Consider the following 14,417-nt stretch of genomic DNA (forward strand, 5'->3'; position numbering starts at 1 on the left):
GCCCTCTCATCATGAGATCCCTGAGACACCTCAAGGGATGCATTTTCCTCCATACAACTATTGGGAGCAACTGAACACCTCCCTAGGAGAATTGAGTTCCAACATGGGACAACTAAGGGTGGAGCACCAAGAACACTCCATCATCCTTCATGAGATTAGAGAAGATCAAAGAATCATGAGGGAGGAACAACAAAGACAAGGAAGAGACATTGAGGAGCTCAAGCACTCCATAGGACCTTCAAAAGCAAGGAAGAGCCGCCATCACTAAGGTGGACCCATTCCTTGATTTCCTTGTTCTTTATTCCCTTGTTTTTCGATTTTTATTGCTTTATGCTATCCATGCTTGTGTCTTATGATCATTAGTGTCTTAGTGTCTATGCCTTAAAGTTATGAATGTCCTATGAATCCATCACCTTTCTTGAATAAAAATGTGCTTAATTGAAAAAGGAAGAATTGCATGAATTTTGAATTTTATAATAGTTTAATTATTTTGATGTGGTGGCAATATTTTTGTTCTCTGAATGTATGCTTAAACAGTGCATATGTATCTTGAATTTGTGGTTCATGAATGTTGGCTCTTGAAAGAATGGTGAAAAAGGAGACATGTTACTGAGGATCTGAAAAATCAATAAAATGATTCTTGAAGCAAGAAAAAGCTATTCAAAAAAAAAAAAAAAAAAAAAAAGAAGAAAAAAATCGAAAAAAAGAAAGAAAAAGAAAGAAAAAGAAAGAATAAGAGTTGTGATCCAAGGTAAATAAGAGTGTGCTTAAGAACCCTGGACACCTCTAATTGGGGACTTTAGCAAAGCTGAGTCACAATCTGAAAAGGTTCACCCAATTATGTGTCTGTGGCATGTATGTATCCGGTGGTAATACTGGAAGACAGAGTGCTTTGGGCCACAGCCAAGACTCAATAAATAGCTATGTTCAAGAATCATCATACTTCACTAGGAGAATCATTAACACTATCTGGACTCTGAGTTCCTAAAGAAGCCAACCATTCTGGATTTCAAAGGAGAGATTGAGATGCCAAAACTGTTCAGAAGCAAAAAGTTAAAAGCCCCGCTCCTCTAATTAATATTGATCTTCACAGATGTTTTTGGAATTCATTGCATATTCTCTTCTTTTTATCTTATTTGATTTTCAGTTGCTTGAGGACAAGCAACAATTTAAGTTTGGTGTTGTGATGAGCGGATAATTTGTATACTTTTTGGCATTGTTTTTAGTATGTTTTTGATATCTTTTAGTTAGATTTTAGTATATTTTTATTAGTTTTTATTTAAAATTCACTTTTCTGGACTTTACTATGAGTTTGTGTGTTTTTCTGTGATTTCAGGTATTTTCTGGCTGAAATTGAGGGACTTGAGCAAAAATCTGATTCAGAGACCAAAAAGGACTGCAGATGCTGTTGGATTCTGACCTCCCTGCACTCGAAGTGGATTTTCTGGAGCTACAGAAGCCCAATTGGCGCGCTCTCAACGGCGTTGGAAAGTAGACATCCAGGGCTTTCCAGCAATATATAATAGTCCATACTTTATCCAAGATTTGATGGCCCAAACCCGCGAAGCAATCCGGCCTCAGAAATTCCAGCGTTAAACGCCGGAACAGGATTAAAAGTTGGAGTTAAACGCCCAAACTGGCATGGGAGCTGGCGTTTAACTCCAGAAAACGTCTCTACACGAATTTCCTTGATTGCTCAGCCCAAGCACACACCAAGTGGGCCCGGAAGTGGATTTTTATGTCATTTACTCATCTATGTAATAGTTTTCTATAAGTAGGACCTTTTACTATTGAGTCAGAGAGTCTGGAGACGACATCTGAGTAGCTATCTTTGTTTTATGCTATCTTAGACCTCTGGGAGGCTGGCCATTCGGCCATGCCTAACCTTTGTTCTTATGTATTTTCAACGGTGGAGTTTCTACACACCATAGATTAAGGGTGTGGAGCTCTGCTGTACCTCGAGTATTAATGCAATTACTATTGTTCTTCCATTCAACTCCGCTTGTTCTTTATCTAAGATATCACTTGTTCTTCAACCTATGAACAAGATGACTGACAACCATTCTTGTTCTACAAGCATTCAAGGCTTTAGTGAATATCTCTTGGATTTCTGATTGCATGACGCATGGTTGATCGCCTGACAACCGAGTGCTCGTCTGACAAACGAGCCAGCCATTCCATGAGATCAGAGTCTTCGTGGTATAGGCAAGAACTGATGGCGGCATTCAAGAGAATCCGGAAGGTCTAACCTTGTCTGTGGTGTTCTGAGTAGGATTCAATGACTGAATGACTGTGACGTGCTTCAAACCTGTAACCTACTGGGCGTTAGTGACAGACGCAAAAGAGTGATTCTATTCCGGTAGGGGAGGGAACCAAACCGGTGATTGGCGGCACTGTGACAGAGTGCTCTGCATTAGCTTTCACTGCGCGGATGGGAGGTAGCTGCTGACAACAGTGAGACCCTACACAAGTTTGCCATGGAAAGGAGTAAGAAGGATTGGATGAAGACTGTAGGAAAGCAGAGAGACGGAAGGGAAGGCATCTTCATACACTTGTCTGAAGCTCATACACCAATGATATACATAAGTATCTCTATCTTTACCTTTTCTGTTATTTTCGTTCATCATCATCATATACATTTGAGTCTGCCTGACTAAGATTTACAAGATGACCATAGCTTGCTTCAATACTAACAATCTCCGTGGGATCGACCCTTACTCACGTAAGGTTTTATTACTTGGACGACCCAGTACACTTGCTGGTTAGTTGTGCGAAGTTGTGTAATGCCATGGTATTAGGCGCACCAAGTTCTTGGAGCCATTACCGGGGATTATTTGAGTTGTGAAAAAGTATTGTTCACAATTTCGCGCACCAGTATCACTCTATTCTCTCAAGTGTATAGGGTAATCCACTCTACTCTTCCCTAGTCATACTTTCTAAACTTTGTTCTTCATCTAATCAATCAACAAATATTTAATGTATACATACAAACATCATGAGGTCTTTTTCAAGGTTGTAATGGGGCTAAGGTAAGGGTAAGGGTATATATATAAGGCTAAGTGAGCTAAATAATTGAATCCTTGATCAGTCTAAGATCTCACCTAACATATACATACTTTATACAACTTAAAATACTTTACCTAGCTACCCAAATTTTTCCCACTTTTGTATTACCTGCTCATGTATCAAACTTATTTTTTGAATTTTGTCCCGTGTGCATTGATTCTTTTTTTCTTTATTTGGGGTAATATTTTTTATTTTATTATTTTTTTTGTATCCCCTTATTCAATTACTTAAAAATTCTTTTTTTTTTCAATGCACCTGTTAATTTAATTATTTTTATTTCATATGAGCATGCTTCCCAAATTTTTAAATAACTTATTCAAATTAATTTCCTACTTTTTTCTATCATCCCATGTTCCCATAAAATTCTCCACACTTAAAATTTGCACAATATTTATCTTAAGCTAACCAAGAATTCAACTTGGGACTTTTATTTTATTTTTCTGCTTAAGGCTAGTAATGTGGTTATAAAACAAGAGGGGATTTAAAGGCTCAATGGGGCTAACAAGGGTGATGTAAAAGGTAGGCTAATTTGGGAATGGTGAGCTAGAATCAAACAATGGCCTCAATCATATGCAAGCATGTAAATATACTAAATAATGGACATATAGAATGGAACAAAGCAAAGATTGCAATCATTGAGAAGAAAACACACATGAATAAAATATTATGGTTAAATAATGTAACCATACAATTAAGCTCAAATCTTACAGGTTGTGTGTTCTAGCTTTTACCTATGTTCCAAATAAAACTTTCAAACAAGTTTTTCAAACAATTTAATTCAAATTAATGAAATGTTATAAAAATTTTCTTGAAAAAGAAAATATTACTTCAACCAAGTGGTAAAATATGCACAAAATCAAATAGATATGCAATCAAACATGCAAATGCAACAATGAAAAATAAAAATTGGTGTTAAGAAGGGACTAATTGACCCGTGGAGATCGGTATCGACCTCCCCACACTTAAAGATTGCACCATCCTCGGTGCATGCAAAGATGTGCAGGTGGGTGGGTGTTGTGGTTCCTCAGCTGTTGTTCGTTGTAGAAGCTTTCTCTTTGCCCGTCCTGGTGGCCATTCTGAAAAGGGAGAAGAGAAAGGGACATGAAGTCAAAGGAATAGAGCAAAGAGCAGGGTGGTACGAGTGATAATCATGCCAAGTAAGGAAAATAGTGAATGAAAGACATGGTCGCGATTCCATGTAATCAGTTCATCAATGGAAATATAGGGCATGATAAATTGAGGCATTTAGATGCAATATGTTTATTGGCATGTTGGCAAAGGCATGAGTAGCATAAATCAAGCATTAAAAGCCATAATATATTATTAGTCGTGAGAAACTAACAATAACATTTGTATTGACAATTATATTCAATTAATAAAATATTGGAAAGGGTTTTGTGAAAAGCAGGCATTAGAGTAGAAGGATAGAAGATACTGAAAAACAGTATATAATGCCATACGAGCGTTTTCACAAACACTTAGCATGCATGGTAAATAAGTTATTGAATGTATTAAATTGAACATGCAAGCAATCCTTTAAAAAGTAATATATAATTGTCAAAAAATTCCTTTTAATAATTCACAAGCAAAATGTGGAAAATAATAATCTAAATAAATTTCCAACACCAACATAAAAATGCATGAAAATAAAAAGGAAAGGAGAAAGAAGAAAAGATAGAAGAGATTAGGATTAGAGAAGAAAGAATAAGATAATTGGCGCTGATCTGGATAAGTTGTGCGGTGCGGGTGACGCGGACGTGTGGTGCACGCGATCGCGTGGGGTGTGATGAATTCAAGTGACGCGGACACGTGGGGCACGCGGACGCGTGACTCGAATTGTGCTAGTGGCGAGAGAGTAGCCTCGTGCACACACAACTCTCTGTTTAAATGCATTTTTGCCAAAAATCTAGGGTGACGCGGTCACGTGGTTGACGCGATCGCGTGGATGGCCTAAATTTGAAAACGGCGTGGATGCGTGGGGTACGCGTACACGTGGAAGGGCATGTGCTTCTAGCACGATTCCGGCCCAATTCTAGCTCAACTTTCGGCCATACACCCTTTTTACGTCGATTTCAGGGCACGCGTTCGCGTGGGAGGCATTTTTCCCACATGACGCGGTCGCGTGGATCAATTTGTGCCAAAGGCACGCCTCCAGCCACGCTCTCGCGTGACTCTCTATTCAATTTTGTTTTCTTCTCAACGCACCTATGACGCGGACTCGTCGGCGACGCTGGCGCGTCGCGTCTGATTTCTTCTCTTTTTTTTATGCAGTATGCAGAATGCAATGCTAACATGAATGTTATGCAAAATTCCAAGTTCAATCAAAACTCAAAAACAAACAAAACATACTAGAATTAAAATTGAAAAGGGACGATCATACCATGGTGTGTTGTCTCCCACCTAGCACTTTTAGTTAAAGTCCTTAAGTTGGACATTTGGCGAGCTCCTTGTCATGGTGGTTTATGCTTGTACTGATCCAGGAATCTCCACCAATGTTTGCAAATCCAATATCCTCCGGGATCCCAAATCTTGTTTCTGCACCCGTCTTCAAGTTGATTATCATGATTCCATCCGAGTGGTTCAGCTTTAGAATTCTCACTGAAGCGTCCAAACAACTTCCTAGACCCATTCAATTGAGCTCTATACCAACCATTGCAGTTAAACTTAAAGCTTCCAATGATAATGAACCTTGCAGGACAGATCTTACCACTGAGCATCTTCTTCTTACTCTTAATGCCACAAAGAGCTCTAAGTTGACCATCCGTCTCCAGTAGCCCGTATTCAAGTGGAATTAGAAAGCTAAGGGATATGAATTTTACCCACTTGAATATTGTGAAGGATGATGGCAACTTCGGGGGAGGTATTTCTAATGAACGTGCAAGCTCCACTCCCTTGTGCTCCTCTTCGACATCTGCCACCTCTTTGTAATCTTCAATATCAACCCTTTCCTTTTGGTGAATTTCTTCCAATTTAATCTCTTCTTTATTGTTCACCAAGGGCATGGGATGTTGTGCTTCTTCTTCTTTAATTTCCATGTCAAGTCCAATGGGAGAGGATTCAAATGTAGATAAGAATTCATTAATGATTGAATCCATCTCTTGATCGTCTCTCTCAAAGTCTTCAACCATGATATGCTTTGGAGGTTGTACACCCTCCTCAACATCAGTTTCAAACGTCTTTGAAGGAGGCTCTATAACTTGACTTTCCCATGGAGGTTCAGTATCTCCTAAGTCTTCAACCACTGCCTCCTCTTATTCTTTAATAATTCTGGCTTCCTCCACTTGTTCCAATGCCAAATCGTGCTGCTCACTATCCACCGGAGTGCCTAACTTCTCCTTCCTGCTACGTTCTTCAGTAGATTTTCCATATGAAGCCATGGGGGTTCCTTGAATGTCCGAACGTTGGAAAGGTAATCGATTTCTTGCTTGATCTAGGTATTTAAGTATGAAATTGTATTCATCCTTGATGATTTCTGGTGCGCGAAATTGTGAACAATACTTTTCACAACTCTCATAATCCCCGGTAATGGCTCCAAAAACGTGGTAGCTCAATACCATGGCATTACACAACTTCGCACAACTAACCAGCAAGTGCACTGGGTCGTCCAAGTAATACCTTACGTGAGTAAGGGTCGATCCCACGGAGATTGTTAGCATTGAAGCAAGCTATGGTCATCTTGTAAATCTTAGTCAGGCAAACTCAAATGTATATGATGATGAACGAAAATAATATAAAGATAAAGATAGAGATACTTATGCATATCATTGGTGTAAGAGCTTTAGACAAGTGTATGAAGATGCCTTCCCTTCCGTCTCTCTGCTTTCCTACTGCCTTCATCCAATCCTTCTTACTCCTTTCCATGGCAAGCTTGTGTAGGGTTTCACTGTTGTCAGCAGCTACCTCCCATCCTCTCAGTGAAAGCGATTGCATATGTCCTGTCACGGCATAGCGGAATTCAGCTGTCGGTTCTCGGTCAGGCCGGAATAATATCCATTGATACTTTTGCGTCTGTCACTAACGCCCTAGCCTGCTAGGAGTTTGAAGCACGTCACAGTCATTCAGTCATTGAATCCTACTCAGAATACCACAGACAAGGTTAGACCTTCCGGATTCTCTTGAATGCTGCCATCAGTTCTTGCCTATACCACGAAGACTCTGATCTCACGGAATGGTTGGCTCGTTTGTCAGGCGAGCACTCGGTTGTCAGGCGATCAACCATGCATCGTGCAATCAGGAATCCAAGAGATATTCACTAAGCCTCAGATGCTTGTAGAACAAGAATGGTTGTCAGTCACCTTGTTCATGAGTGAGAATGGTGATGGGCGTCAATCATCACCTTCATCATGTTGAAGAACAAGTGATATCTTGGATAAAGAACAAGCGGAATTGAATGGAAGAACAATAGTAATTGCATTAATACTCGAGGTACAGCAGAGCTCCACACCTTAATCTATGGTGTGTAGAAACTCCACCATTGAAAATACATAAGAACAAGGTCTAGGCATGGCCGAATGGCCAGCCTCCCAAAGGTCTAAGATAGCATAAAACAAAGATAGCTACCAAAAGTCTCCCTAATACAATAGTAAAAGGTCCTACTTATAGAAAACTAGTACATAGATGAGTAAATGACATAAAAATCCACTTCCGGGCCCACTTGGTGTGTGCTTGGGCTGAGCAATGAAGCTTTTTCGTGTAGAGACTCTCCTTGGAGTTAAACGCCAGCTTTAGTGCCAGTTTGGGCGTTTAACTCCCAATTAGGTGCCAGTTCCGGCGTTTAACGCTGGAATTTCTTGAGGTGACTTTGAACGCCGGTTTGGGCCATCAAATATTGGGCAAAGTATGGACTATTATATATTACTGAAAAGCCCAGGATGTCTACTTTCCAACGCCGTTGAGAGCGCCCCAATTGGGCTTCTGTAGCTCCAGAAAATCCACTTCGAGTGCAGGGAGGTCAGAATCCAACAGCATCTGCAGTCCTTTTGAGTCTCTGGATCAGATTTTTGCTCAGGTCCCTCAATTTCAGCCAGAAAATACCTGAAATCACAGAAAAACACACAAACTCATAGTAAAGTCCAGAAAATTGAAATTTAATTAAAAACTAATAAAAATATAATAAAAACTAACTAAATCATAACAAAAACATACTAAAAACAATGCCAAAAAGTATACAAATTATCCGCTCATCACAACACCAAACTTAAATTGTTGCTTGTCCCCAAGCAACTGAAGATCAAATAAGATAAAAAGAAGAGAATATGCAATGAACTCCAAAAACATCTATGAAGATCAGTATTAATTAGATGAGCGGGGGTTTTATCTTTTTGCTTCTGAATAGTTTTGGCATCTCACTCTACCCCTTGTAATTCAGAATGATTGGCTTCCTTAGGAACTTAGAATCCAGATAGTGTTAATGATTCTCCTAGTAAAGTATGATGATTCTTGAACATAGCTATTTATTGAGTCTTGGCTGTGGCCCAAAGCACTCTGTCTTCCAGTATTACCACCGGATACATACATGCCACAGACACATAATTGGGTGAACCTTTTCAGATTGTGACTCAGTTTTGCTAAAGTCCCCAATTAGAGGTGTCCAGGGTTCTTAAGCACACTCTTATTGCCTTGGATCACAACTTTATTTCTTTCTTTTTCTTTCTTTTTTTTTTCGATTTTTTTTTTTCGTTTGCTTTTTCTCTTTTTTTTTTTTTGTATTCACTGCTTTTTCTTGCTTCAAGAATCATTTTTAATAATTTTTCAGATCCTCAGTAACATGTCTCCTTTTTCATCATTCTTTCAAGAGCCAACATTCATGAACCACAAGTTCAAAAGACATATGCACTGTTCAAGCATACATTCAGAGAACAAAAGGGTTGCCACCACATCAAAATAATTAAACTATTATAAAATTCAGAATTCATGCAATTCTTCTCCTTTTCAATTAAGAACAATTTTTATTCAAGAAAGGTGATGGATTCATAGGACATTCATAACTTTAAGGCATAGACACTAAGACACTAATGATCACAAGACACAAACATGGATAACATAAAGCATAAAAATCGAAAAACAGAAGAATAAAGAACAAGGAAATCAAGGAATGGGTCCACCTTAGTGATGGCGGCTCTTTCTTGCTCTTGAAGATCCTATGGAGTGCTTGAGCTCCTCAATGTCTCTTCCTTGTCTTTGTTGCTCCTCCCTCATGATTCTTTGGTCTTCTCTAATTTCATGGAGGAGAATGGAGTGTTCTTGATGCTCCACCCTTAGTTGTCCCATGTTGGAACTCAATTCTCCTAGGGAGGTGTTTAGTTGCTCCCAATAGTTTTGTGGAGGAAAGTGCATCCCTTGAGGAATCTCAGGGATCTCTTGGTGAGAGGGGTCTCTTGTGTACTCCATCTTTTTCTTGGTGATGGGCTTGTCCTCATCAATGGGGGTATCTCCCTCTATGTCAACTCCAACTGAATAACAGAGGTGACAGATGAGATGAGGAAAGGCTAACCTTGCCAAAGTGGAGGTCTTGTCCGCCACCTTGTAGAGTTCTTGGGCTATAACCTCATGAATTTCTATTTCTTCTCCAATCATGATGCTATGGATCATGATGGCCCGGTCTATGGTAACTTCGGACCGGTTGCTAGTGGGAATGATTGAGCGTTGTATGAACTCTAACCATCCTCTAGCCACGGGCTTGAGGTCATGCCTTCTTAATTGAACCGGCTTGCCTCTTGAATCTTGCTTCCATCGTGCGCCCTCTTCACATATGGTTGTGAGGACTTGGTCCAACCTTTGATCAAAGTTGACCCTTCTAGTGTAAGGATGCTCATCTCCTTGCATCATAGGCAAGTTGAACGCCACCCTCACACTCTCCGGACTAAAATCCAAGTATTTCCCCCGAACCATAGTGAGATAATTCTTTGGATTCGGGTTCACACTTTGGTCATGGTTCTTGGTGATCCATGCATTGGCATAGAACTCTTGAACCATCAAGATTCCGACTTGTTGAATGGGGTTGGTAAGTACTTCCCAACCTCTTCTTCGGATCTCATGGCGGATCTCCGGATATTCACCCTTTTTGAGTGAAAAGGGGACTTCGGGGATCACCTTCTTCAAGGCCACAACTTCATAGAAGTGGACTTGATGCACCCTTGAGAGGAATCTATCCATCTCCCATGACTCGGAGGTGGAAGCCTTTGCCTTCCCTTTCCTCTTTCTAGAGGTTTCTCCGGCCTTGGATGCCATAAACGGTTATGGAAAAATGAAAAAGCAACGCTTTTACCACACCAAACTTAAAATGTTTGCTCGTCCTCGAGCAAAAGAAGAAAGAAGAGAGTAGAAGAAGAAGAAATGAGGAAGAGGGGGAAGGTGGTGTGTTCGGCCAAGAAGGGAAAGAAGGGGTGTTTAGGTTGTGTGAAAAAGAAGGGTTGAAGAAGGGTATATATAGGAGAGGGGTTTTTGGGGAAGAGTTATTGAGGTGATTGGTGAATGGGGGAAGAAGAGAGAGAGTGATGGTGGGGTCCTGTGGGGTCCACAGATCCTGTGGTGTCAAGGAAAAGTCATCCCTGCACCAAATGTTGCTCAAAATCACGTTTTGAGCTATTTCTGGCGTTAAACGCCGGGCTGGTGCCCATTCCTGGCGTTTAACGCCAGGTTGTTGCCCTTTACTGGCGTTTAACGCCAGTCTGGTGCCCCTTTCTGGTGTTAAACGCCCAGAATGGTGCCAGACTGGGCGTTAAACGCCCAACAGCTAGTATTACTGGCGTTTGAACGCCAGCTTCTTCTCCTCCAGGGTGTGCTGTTTTTCTTCCTGTTTTTCATTCTGTTTTTGCTTTTTTCATTATTTTTGTGACTTCTTATGATCATCAACCTACAAAAAAGATAAAATAACAAAAGAAAATAGTTAACTATAAAACATTGGGTTGCCTCCCAACAAGCGCTTCTTTAATGTCATTAGCTTGACAGAGGACTCTCATGGAGCCTCAGAAATGCTCAGAACCGTGTTGGAACCTCCCAACACCAAACTTAGAGTTTGAATGTGGGGGTTCAACACCAAACTTAGAGTTTGGTTGTGGCCTCCCAACACCAAACTTAGAGTTTGACTGTGGGGGCTCTGCTTGGCTCTGTTTTGAGAGAAGTTCTTCATGCTTCCTCTCCATGATGATAGTGGGATGTCCTTGGGCCTTAAACACCAAGGATTCTTCATTCACTTGAATGATCAACTCTCCTCTATCAACATCAATCACAGCCTTTGCTGTGGCTAGGAAGGGTCTGCCAGATGGATTCATCCATGCACTTCCCAGTCTCTAGGACTATGAAATCAGTAGGGATGTAATGGTCTTCAACCTTCACCAAAACATTCTCTACAAGTCCATGAGCTTGTTTTCTTGAATTGTCTGCCATCTCTAATGAGATTCTTGCAGCTTGCACCTCAAAGATCCCTAATTTCTCCATTACAGAGAGGGGCATGAGGTTTACACTTGACCCTAAGTCACACAAGGCCTTCTTGAAGGTCATGGTGCCTATGGTACAAGGTATAGAAAACTTCCCAGGATCTTGCCTCTTTTGAGGCAGTTTCTGCCTAGACAAGTCATCCAGTTCTTTGGTGAGCAAGGGAGGTTCATCCTCCCAAGTCTCATTTCCAAATAACTTGTCATTTAGCTTCATGATTGCTCCAAGGTATTTAGCAACTTGCTCTTCAGTGACATACTCATCCTCTTCAGAGGAGGAATACTCATCAGAGCTCATGAATGGCAGAAGTAAGTCCAATGGAATCTCTATGGTCTCATTTTGAGCCTCAGATTCCCATTGGAACTCAGAGGAGATTGGTACACGCCCACTGAGGTCTTCCTCAGTGGCGTCCTCCTCCTCTCTTTCCTCTCCACATTCGGCCATGGTTATGGCTTTGCACTCTCCTTTTGGATTTTCTTCTGTATTACTTGGGAGAGTACTAGGAGGGAGTTCAGTAACTTTCTTTCTCAGCTGACCCACTTGTCCTTCCAAATTTCTGATGGAGGACCTTGTTTCATTCATGAAACTTTGAGTGGTCTTTATTAGATCAGAGACCGTTGTTGCTAAGTCAGAAGTATTCTGCTTAGAACTCTCTGTCTGTTGCTGAGAAGATGATGGAAAAGGCTTGCTATTGCTAAACCTGTTTCTTCCACCATTATTGTTATTGAAACCTTGTTGAGGTCTCTCTTGATTCTTCCATGAGAGATTTGGGTGATTTCTCCATGAAGAATTATAGGTGTTTCCATAGGGTTCTCCTAGGTAATTCACCTCTTCCATGGAAGGGTTCTCAGGATCATAAGCTTCTTCCTCAGATGAAGCATCCTTAGTACTGTTTGGTGCATTTTGCATTCCAGACAGACTTTGAGAAATCAAATTGACTTGTTGAGTCAATATCTTGTTCTGAGCCAATATGGCATTCAGAGTGTCAATCTCAAGAACTCCTTTCTTCTGACTAGTCCCATTGTTCACAGGATTTCTTTCAGAAGTGTACATGAATTGGTTATTTGCAACCATTTCAATCAATTCTTGAGCTTCTGCAGGCGTCTTCTTCAGATGAAGAGATCCTCCAGCAGAGCTATCCAAAGACATCTTGGATAGTTCAGAGAGACCATCATAGAAAATACCTATGATGCTCCATTCAGAAAGCATGTCTGAGGGACATCTTCTGATTAATTGTTTGTATCTTTTCCAAGCTTCATAGAGGGATTCTCCATCCTTCTGTCTGAAGGTTTGGACTTCCACTCTAAGCTTACTCCATCTTTGTGGTGGAAAGAACTTTGCCAAGAAGGCATTGACTAGCTTCTCCCAAGAGTCCAGGCTTTCTTTAGGTTGAGAATCTAACCATATTCTAGCTCTGTCTCTTACAGCAAAAGGGAATAGCATCAGTCTGTAGACCTCAGGGTTAACCCCATTAGTCTTGACTGTGTCACAGATTTGCAAGAATTCAGCTAAGAACTGATGAGGATCTTCCATTGGAAGTCCATGGAACTTGCAATTCTGTTGCATTAGAGAAACTAATTGAGGCTTAAGCTCAAAGTTGTTTGCTCCAATGGCAGGGATAGAGATGCTTCTCCCATAAAAATCAGGAGTAGGTGCAGTGAAGTCACCCAGCACCTTCCTTGCATTGTTGGCATTGTTGTTGTTTTCGGCTGCCATGTGTTCTTCTTCCTTGAAGAGTTCAGTCAGGTCCTCTAAAGAGAGTTGTGCTTTAGCTTCTCTTAGCTTTCTCTTCAAGGTCCTTTCAGGTTCAGGATCAGCTTCAACAAGAATGCCTTTGTCTCTGCTCCTGCTCATATGAAAGAGGAGAGAAAAAGAAAATGTGGAATCCTCTATGTCACAGTATAGAGATTCCTTGAAGTGTCAGAGGAAAAGAGAAATAGTAAGAAGAAGGAGAAGAAGAATTCGAACTTTAATTAGATAAGGTTCGAATTGTGCATTTAGAAGGAGTGGTACTCCATAAATAGAATGATGTGAGAAGGAGGGAAGTAATTTTTCGAAAATTAATTAAAATATTTTGAAAACATTTTTGAAAAACATTAATTGATTTTCGAAAATAAAAGTGGAAAAGAAATCAAGTGATTTTTGAAAAAGATTTTTAAATTAGAAATAAATAAAAATAAAAAAAAAATTTGATTGAAAACTATTTTGAAAAAGATGTGGTTAAGAAGATATGATTGGTTTTAGAAAAATGTGATTGAGAAGATATGATTTAAAAACAATTTAAAAAAAAAGATATGATTTGAAAAACATTTTAAAAAGATTTGATTTTGAAAGTTAATGACTTGCCTAACAAGAAAAGATATGATTCAAACATAAAACCTTCCTCAACAGAAAAGGCAAAAAATGTTCAATCAAATCATTAATTGTTAGTAAGTATCTTTGAAAAAGGAAAGAAATTAATTTTGAAAACATTTGATTGAAAAGATATGATTTGAAAAAGATTTGATTTTGAAAAACTTGAAAAAAATTGATTTGAAAACAAAATCTTCCCCCTAGCACCATCCTGGCGTTAAACGCCCAGAATGGTATCCATTCTGGCGTTTAACGCCCAAAATGCACCCTTTTTGGGCGTTAAACGCTCAACCAGGTACCCTGGCTGGCGTTTAAACGCCAGTCTGTCCTTCTTCACTGGGCGTTTTGAACGCCCAGTTTTTTTCTGTGTAATTCCTCTGCTGCATGTTCTGAATCTTCAATTCTCTGTATTATTGACTTGAAAAGACACAAATCAAAAATATTTTTGGATTTTTAATAATAAGGAATAATTAAAATGCAACTAAAATCAAATGCATGCAAGACACCAAACTTAGCAGTTTGTATACTACTGACACTAACAAGATGATAATGCACATGAGAAA

Source organism: Arachis stenosperma, chromosome 9 (genome assembly GCF_014773155.1).
Source record: "Arachis stenosperma cultivar V10309 chromosome 9, arast.V10309.gnm1.PFL2, whole genome shotgun sequence".
Classification (NCBI taxonomy): Eukaryota; Viridiplantae; Streptophyta; class Magnoliopsida; order Fabales; family Fabaceae; genus Arachis; species Arachis stenosperma.